Genomic DNA, 8691 nt, shown 5'->3' with positions numbered 1-8691 from the left:
GGCTTTGGTCCCCAGCAGAGCCAGGGCAACATAGCAGCCATGTAAAAGGTCCCTCTGCAGATGCCACACCTGAGCCGGAAAGTTCTGCATGTGCCCACCCAGCAGCTCAGGTGCCTCCCGCTTTACCCAAGAGGGCTTCCAGTTCCTAAATTTGAAATTGGGTTTCAATGGACTCATCCATCACAGCATCACCACGGAATGGAAACTCTTGGGGACAGATGGGAGAACCCGCATAGCCTCTCCTGGCAGGCCCAGGTGACTCCTGCAAGCTCAGTACAGTGAAAGTCACGCGTACGAAAATGTAAATTTGTTATGAGAAGGTGTAAGGCTGTTACAGAGCTTAAGTCCCTTTCATTCTGGATAATAGTCAGCTCTGATAGCCTTGGAGGTTGATCTCTGAGCCTGAAGAGTGGTCTTAAAGTGGAAGGAAGCTGTCTTCGACATTCTCTTAATTTCTTTCTTTCCACCCCCCCTTTTTATTCTGCTGGGGTCAGCAGAAACAGGAATCTTTTTTTCCTTTTAGATCAGTATTAGTATGATTATACTGAAAGACCTGTATGGGAGGAATGCTGAGATCTGAATTAAAAATAGCATTTTCTGTCCTCCCACGCACAGCACTTGAGTGCTCTGAATGCCTTTTATAAATGCAGACTTTCTGCCTGGCTAGATAAAAGAAGCTGTCACTTCATTTCCATAACGAAGTCATTCCCAGGAGAATTCCATTGTTTTAGCAATAGAATTTTTGTAAAAGGCCTCTTATTTTGCCTGAAAAAGGTAACAAAAATGAACTTTGGAGAGCTTATTCGACAAAACAATTGAGGAGTGAGATTTTCTCCTCTTTTGATATGTGAGGAGTTCTAAGTGTGAGAATCCCCTGAGCTATGATATTAGGATAAACCCCCTAAACCTGGAAGACTAAGATGGTCGAGAGAAAGTCTGTTATTCGTTCTTCAAGTAGGAATGGGGGTGCGCCGTTCCCTACCATGTGGGTTCCAGAGGCATGTGACAAACAGGTGTTGCTAATTCTAAAGAGTTTTAAGTTTATTTTTAAAGTGATGTAGGAAACTTTTAAGATCCTCCTAATGTAAGGAATTTCCTTGTGATTTTTAATGAAACGTGATCAGGTATTTTTAATTGAGTTTCAGGACTCTGCAGGCCAACTGTGGCTGTATCTTGCTGGGGTCCTGTGCTAGTTGATATTGCCCTTTATTTGACCTTAAAACATTGTTGCAAGTGGCATTGTTACTGAGTCCAAGCTCGTTTGGCTTGCTGCAGGACAGGCCAATAAATTGAGAGACAAGTTGTTGAGGCCAGGAATAGCAACCTTATTCAGAGAGCCTGCAGACCAAGATGGTGGATGGGTGTCCCAAAGAACCATCTTGCCTGAGTTAGAGTGCAGGCTTCTTTTCTACTAAAAAGGGAGGGAGTAAAGTCAAACATTTCCTGGTTCTGGTCGGCCTCTGGATGTGTTAATTTCTTCCTTCCTGCAGTCCTTCACAGGTGGGTGTGGTGAGGATATTTCCCATGAGCTAAACAAAGGTACTTTAGCTTAATGCTCATTACCTGGGAGGCAGGGTTCCCAGGAATGGGCCATTATGTGTAACTTAAGCTTACAGGCAACATTCCCTTGGTGATTAACTTGTAATAGAATACAGAGTGTCTTCCCTATTAGGGAATAGGAGGTACTTTGTTATACAGCATTACTTGTGTGTGGTTCAAGCAGGTATGTGTGCATGTGCCTTCTCCCAGCCTCCCTCCCTGGTGCTACCCACACCCTCCACGCAACAGATCTTTGCTCCAAATACAGTATCAAATCTTTAACTCCATATTCATAAAAAAAGAATAATTGTATTTCTTGGTACTTTCCCGGCACTAAGTAACCCACATCAAAGTCTATCTGCCTTCGGTGTTTCAACAGGTAATCCCTAGATTTAATGCCAAGTGGCATTTCTGTTCCTTGGTCTTTGCAGCTGAGACCATTGAAATCTCAGTTTTAGGCTAGAATAGTTTTATTAAGCCTCCTCCAAAAGAGAAGTTTTAAATAGTGCCTTTGTCTTCTAATGCTTTTGTTCTGATTGCATCAGAAAGTTGTGATATTTAAACAAGGAGGCAGCGACCTGGGATAGTATGAAAAAAAGGATAAAATACAGAGTCATTATATTTTTTGGCTTTCAATTTAATAAAACGTACAAAAAGAAGACAAATGAGGTTGATTTAATGTAATTATGGAAATCCTGTTGATCCAAACATTATGCAAAGTTGGTTAGTTAAACTGTTGCTGATTTTGAATTTGGGGAAATAATTCTGTTTTTCAAAAGATCTTCCAGTAGCCTTTAATCACGTAATGATGCTATAACTTTTAAAGCATGGTTGAAGGTCCTGGTTGAAGCCATGCTTTTACGTAGAAACATTAAGTAAAAAGGAAGTCATGGCTTTGATAGGATGCTTCCAAAGTTTTGCTTTTAATACCTTTGGTGAATTCTGTATCTGTCCAAAAGCATTGGGCTGGAGAGTGTATGGGGATTCTGTCTTGTCATTTTATAATACTTTGACTTACCATTTGGTGTTTTGTGAAGTCAGGCCAAACAAAATACTTGAGGATACTATCATACAACTCCTAATATTATGGCAAGAAGAGAATGAGAGGCACATATTCAAATATTTTTCTTAGGGTTTTTACTAATTTTGTTATAAAAAGGAGAGGAAAATAGAGGAGACACAGAAAGAAACGTAAAGCCAGGGGATTCCTTGCAGAGGCTACTCAGGAGCCATGACAGCTCATGATTTATAAACGCTTTATAAGCGATCAAGGCATGAAGCACAGGCTCAGTCCCCATTTTTACCAGGCACTTCTGCAACACCCAGACTGATCACTGACCTTCTCCAGCAGGCATGAATAAAATTCTCCTCCCAGGAGAAGGTGTGTGATGGCTCCTGGCAGCCTGAAAGGGACTTGTAACCCAGGGGATGTAGAGCCGCAGTGTGGTCTCTAAGCTTCTTGATCCAGATTGTTCTGTCTCCTGAGCCACAGTGCCTTCTGTTGGGCTTTAGCAACCCCCTTTGGAAGCAGAGTATTAAACAGGGCCAGGGAGAAATTGTCAATAAAGGAGCACGTGCCATCTTGGTCTTTAAAATCCTAATTTTCCTGGAGACGTCATTCTATGGCTGTTCAGTGCAGATTAGGTATCTCTTGTTTATTTTTTTCCTTTCCTTGTTGATATGCAGACATACTTTTCTCTGGGTGCATAATTGTATATCTTAGCAAACTTTGCTTTATAGCAGTAAGGAGATATAACCAGCATACAAATACAGACACCTGCCGCGTCTATATGTGTGTGGATAAAGCCTTACCTTTTGTGATAAGCTGTGCTAATCCTAGGAAACAGTGGCATGGATCAACATGAATTAATTTTTATTTTAACGTTTCATCATAGGATTTTTTTTCTAGCATGTTTATCTCTGATTATGTGTTCTTTCAGCAGATGCTACTTTTAGTTTTCATTACCTAAGCACAAACCAGTGAATATCAGTAGAAAATGTCCCAAGTGCATGCAGATATTCAGAGACTGCCAGTTTGGAATAATATTTTACAATGGATAAATCACACAAATTACTGATTTGTTGATTGAAGAGGAATGGCATGATGTGATGAACAAGTCATATTCTTCAGAATACCCTAGGTTTGGGCTTCATCCCACTGGTCAACTCCCTCTAGCTCCTCTTGAAGTCTTACTGGACATCTATACTCTCAGGAAGTTCTGTGTTGCCGTTCCTGGGAAAGGGGAGTTTTGGGCAACCCCCCCCGCCCCCCGCCGATTGCCATGGATGCTCCCTTGTGAGCAGGGTGGAGACAGAGGCTCTGGACCTGCTGGGCTGAGCTGATCCAGAGGAGGCATTTCTGAACTCTACAGTTGGCAACAACCTTGGCTGCTCCTCTTTCTCCCTCAGAAAGAAAATACGAAGAGTCAGCTTTGGGCCCGAGTTGGAAAAAAAAGGCTCTTATAGAGCATTTCGTCAGTTGACTGAGCAGTTTCCGTATTGGCTCATGTCATGATTTTTCTCCAAGCCACCAGCAAGGAGCTCACAGAGTAAGGAGACTTGAGGACACGTCAGAGGGAAGAAAGGAAAATACCACATTCTCGGTCAGTTAATCAACAAGTATTCATCAAAGGGTTACCCTTTGCAAAAGCACTGTGGCACTTACAAAGAGAAGACAGACACAGACCCTGCCTTCACAGAGTTCGCTACAGTCTGGAGAAATGGTGCCTGTTTGAGGGTAAGGAATAAAATGATTAGTATCCTCGGGAAAAGGAATAAAAACCATAGGAGTTCACATCCAAGAAAAAAAAAAAGTACTTCTGATTGAGAAAGTTGTAGCACAGGAGGATGAAGGAAAGAGTGATTGGAAAAGGTAGGACTTGAGCTGGTCCTAGTAGGTACAGCTTGAATTTTTACATAGAGAGTAGAAATGTGAGCTCTTGGAGATGAAGAGATGAGCTCAGTTTGGCTGGTACAACACGCATAAGGGGAGAAGTGGGAAATGAAGTCGGAAAAGCGTGTTGGGGCTAGATGGTAAAGGTCTTAAACATCAGATTTTAGGAGATTTTCAGCAAGCTGGAGGAACCCGTGAAGGTGTGGCGTGGAGAAGTTGTATAATCTACTTTAGGATCCAACAGGGATGGCTCAGAGGTTTGCAGGGAGAGTATTGAAGGCAAGAAGACCATTAGCAGACTGCCGTGAGAGGACAGCGTCTGAGCCAGCATGGCAGCGTGGGTGTAGAGTGCATGCTTAATGGGACTTGACAACTGGTAGACTCTGGGGGAAAAGAGGAGAAGACAACTGTGCCATTAGCATGAATCAGAAATAAAAGGAGGACTGGTTTGGGGGAAAAAAAATAGAAATTTTGAAACAGACATAATTTATTTATACTGCATATATCCAGCAGCTTATTGGGGGAGAAGCCAGGATACAGATTTAAGAATCATATGCAATACAAGGAAATTATTATAGAAGGAGAAGAGAGTCGAGAACGTCACCTTGGAGAGTACATATCCTAGGGTTAGAAGGAATAACAGGAAGGGACAAAAGCCAAGAAAGAGGAGCAGCAGTCAGTGATGTAAGGAACATCAGAATAGTACTGTTTCAGAAATCAAGAGTAGTACTGGGGGCTTCCCTGGTGGCGCAGTGGTTGAGAATCTGCCTGCCAATGCAGGGGACACGGGTTCGAGCCCTGGTCTGGGAAGATCCCACATGCCGCGGAGCGACTACGCCCGTGAGCCACAGTTGCTGAGCCTGCGCGTCTGGAGCCTGTGCTCCGCAACAAGAGAGACCGCGATAGTGAGAGGCCCGCGCAGCGCGATGAAGAGTGGCCCCCGCTTGCCACAACTAGAGAAAGCCCTCACACAGAAACGAAGACCCAACACAGCCATAAATAAATAAATAAATAAAATTTTTTTAAAAATTAAAAAAAAAAGAGTAGTACTGGGACATTTTAGTTGCAAGAGACAAGTAAAACTCAGAGTGATTTAAACAAAACAAAACAACAACAAAAGAATTTATTGTATCACCTATGTATTAGTTTTCTATTGCTGCAGACAGATTATCATAAACATAGTGATTTAAAACCACCATTTCTGCAGGTCAGAAGTCTAGCTACAGCTTAGCTGGATTCTCCACTCAGGGTTTCCTAAGGCTGAAATCAAGGTGTTAACTGGGCTGCATTCTCATCTGGGGTTTGCAGTCCTTTTTCAAGCTCCTGTGGTTATTGGCAGAATTTACTTCCTTGTGGTTGTAGGACTGAGGCCCTTATTCTGTTGCTGGCTATGGGATGGGCACCCCTCTCAGCTCCTGGTGAGAGCCATGCCCCCTCCCACCCCCAAATGTGTTCTTTCATGTTTTGAATCTCATTCCTGGAAGAGCTTGTCCCTTTGAAGGGCTCGCCTTATTAGGTCAGGCCCACCAAGGCTGGGCTTTCTGTTTTAAGGTCAGTTGATTTGGGATGTTAATTTTATCTGCAAAATCCTTCACAGCAGCAGCAGCACCCAGATTGTGTTTGATTGAATTTGATTGAATAACTAGGAGAGGGTGTGTGGGCACCAGGGGACAGGGCAATCTTGGGAGCTGCTTTAGAATTTTGTCTATCACAATGTAACTAAAAAATACAGGAATGAATGTAACTTTTGGCATGGCTGGATCCAAGGGACCTCACTGTCATCAGGACTCAGACGTTCTGTCTTTCAGCCTCGTTCCCTGCTTCAGAGCTTCACCCTCATGTGGGCTTTCCTCACAAGGTGGTAAAAGTAGCTCTGAGTAGACCATGCTTCCACGGAGAGGGCATCTCATTCCTTTTAAGTTCCAGCCAGTCTGAGAGAGGCCTTTGATTGGTGTGGCTTTGGTTACATGCCCATCCCTACATCCTGTCATCATGGCAAGAGGGATATGTATTCTGATTCTCCAAGCCTAGATCATATGCCCATCTTTATTTATTTATTTTTAAAATTTTATTGAAGTATAATTGATTCATTATGTTGTGTTGATTTCTGCTATATGGCAAAGTTACTCAGTTATACATACATGCTCTTTTTTATATTTTCCATTACGGTTTATCACACGATATTGAATATAGTTCCTTGTGCTGTACAGTAGGACCTTGTTGTTTATCCATCCTATATATAATAGTTTGTGTATGCCCATCTTTGGGCCCAAGGCATGAGGTCAGCCCAGCCCAAATAACAAAGAAAATGGGGGAGAGGTCATTCCAGAAAGATGCTGTCCAGGCAAAAATGCTAGTTCACTAAATAAAAAGAAAATTTAAGGAACTACCTTATCAAGTATTATAGGAGAGTCAGTTAGGAAAAGGCCACTACATTTAGAAGACAGGGAGCCATTCCTGACCTTTAAAAGAGAAGGAAGTTTCCTTTAAAAAAAAAAAAAAAAAAAAGTGTTGAAATCAAACTCTAAGGGTTTAAGAGGTACCCGATGAAATACAGTGTTGAATTTATACTACACTTTAACATGTTTTATGGTGAACAGGGGAGCGGTGACAGCCATTTGGGAATGTATTAGGGTCTGGGGAAGATCTTTCAGGGATAGCAATGATTATGTTTTAGGCTGCGAAGAAGTTTCTGGTAGAGGCGGGAAAACATTGAAGGAGAGACAGAGGGCAGAATTGACCCCAACAGGACTTGGAGCCAGTAGGAGACAGACTAAGAGCCACAGAAAGTTTTCCCAGATTATAAAGTGGTGTGGGCTTTTTGGGTTGTTTGGTCATTTGTCACTTCTTTGGAAGGAATGATACCTGTTTATTCCAATGTACCCATCTTCTAGTGATTAAATATACTCAAGATCCTTAGCCTCTGTCTGGCCATGTAATTGACAGAAAGACTTTACACTTAGAGCAGTGGTTCCCAAAGCGTGGTCCCTGGACCTAGAAGCCTCAGCATCACCTGGGAACCTGTTAAAAGTGCAGGTTCTTTAGCCTCGCCTCAGACCTCCTAGATCAGAAATGGTGGGGGTGGGACCCAGCAACATGGTTTCGCAAGACCTCCAGGTGTTTTTGATGGCGGTTCAGGTTTGAGAGCCACTGCCTCAGAGCATCCGCGTCTCTCCGCCATGTACCACGAGGGTTTCCTTAATGGTGGCTTTTGAAAAGCTAGGAGAATCAAGGATAAAGGCTCCTGGTGAAGGGGGGAGGGGTTGTAAATCTTGAAAGGAGATGGCAACTGCTCAAAAGCCATTAGTGACCCAAAATATAATGGATTGGAGGAACAGGAGAGAGAAGGGTAAGTTATAACTTAATTGTTCTCGAGTTCATGCAGGGCTTTCATTTGGATGATAGGCATATAGGACCTCCAAGTCCCTGGAGGGCAGAAAAGTGAGAAGGGCTTAAATTATAGCTGTGGAGTAGTGCCTCCTTTGGCATAAGGGTTAAGTCGTAGAACTGGTTTAGGATATGGATCATTTAATTTAAGTGCAGGCTCTTCTACTCAACGCTACCAGGAGGCTGCAAAAGAAGGGCATGGCAAGGTTTCTTTCATCAAGGAGCTTGTAAACTTTCGGAGCCTTTCAAGACTTACATTGTCCTTTTATACTCCACTGGATTTATTTAACAGTGCTGAATTGAAAAGAACCTCGGGTCAGAATGCGCAGTAAAGGCTGTAAGTGCTGTGGGCAGTCGGGGAAGGAGAAATTGGCATTGTGTCATTTTCATCTCTGGACGGAGGATGAAACTGTCAGCCTGGCATAATTTCCCAGGTCTCATGGCAGGGTTTTGGACAACTTGGCTTCAGAAAGTTTTTCTTCTTGCTCTTTCTTCCTGAGTTTGCTAAAGCTTGTCAGAACTCCTAAGTCAAAGTGAGGGTTTGGATTTCACGACTTTGAACTTGGAGGATTATTAATATTTTGGGTTATATGAGAAACCAAACATGTAGGAGATACTACATTTTATCCGGTGTCTTAAATGAAAACAGGCTCAAATAGAAGTTTGGCTTATTCATTTCAAACAGACTTTCAAACTTACTCCATTCACGGGAGAACATGAATGAGCCTGTCTGAGGATGCCTTCATTTTGTAGGATGAAGAAAGCAAATTCCTGATTTTCCTTAGTGGAAAAATTAAGTTGTACCAGCTCTGGGATGGTAGGGAGGGAACAAGAAGACAGTTCAGATGAACACAACATTTCCGTCGCTTTTT

This window comes from Eubalaena glacialis, chromosome 7, assembly GCF_028564815.1.
Source record: "Eubalaena glacialis isolate mEubGla1 chromosome 7, mEubGla1.1.hap2.+ XY, whole genome shotgun sequence".
Taxonomy (NCBI): Eukaryota; Metazoa; Chordata; class Mammalia; order Artiodactyla; family Balaenidae; genus Eubalaena; species Eubalaena glacialis.
Note: the sequence above shows the minus strand (reverse complement) of the source record.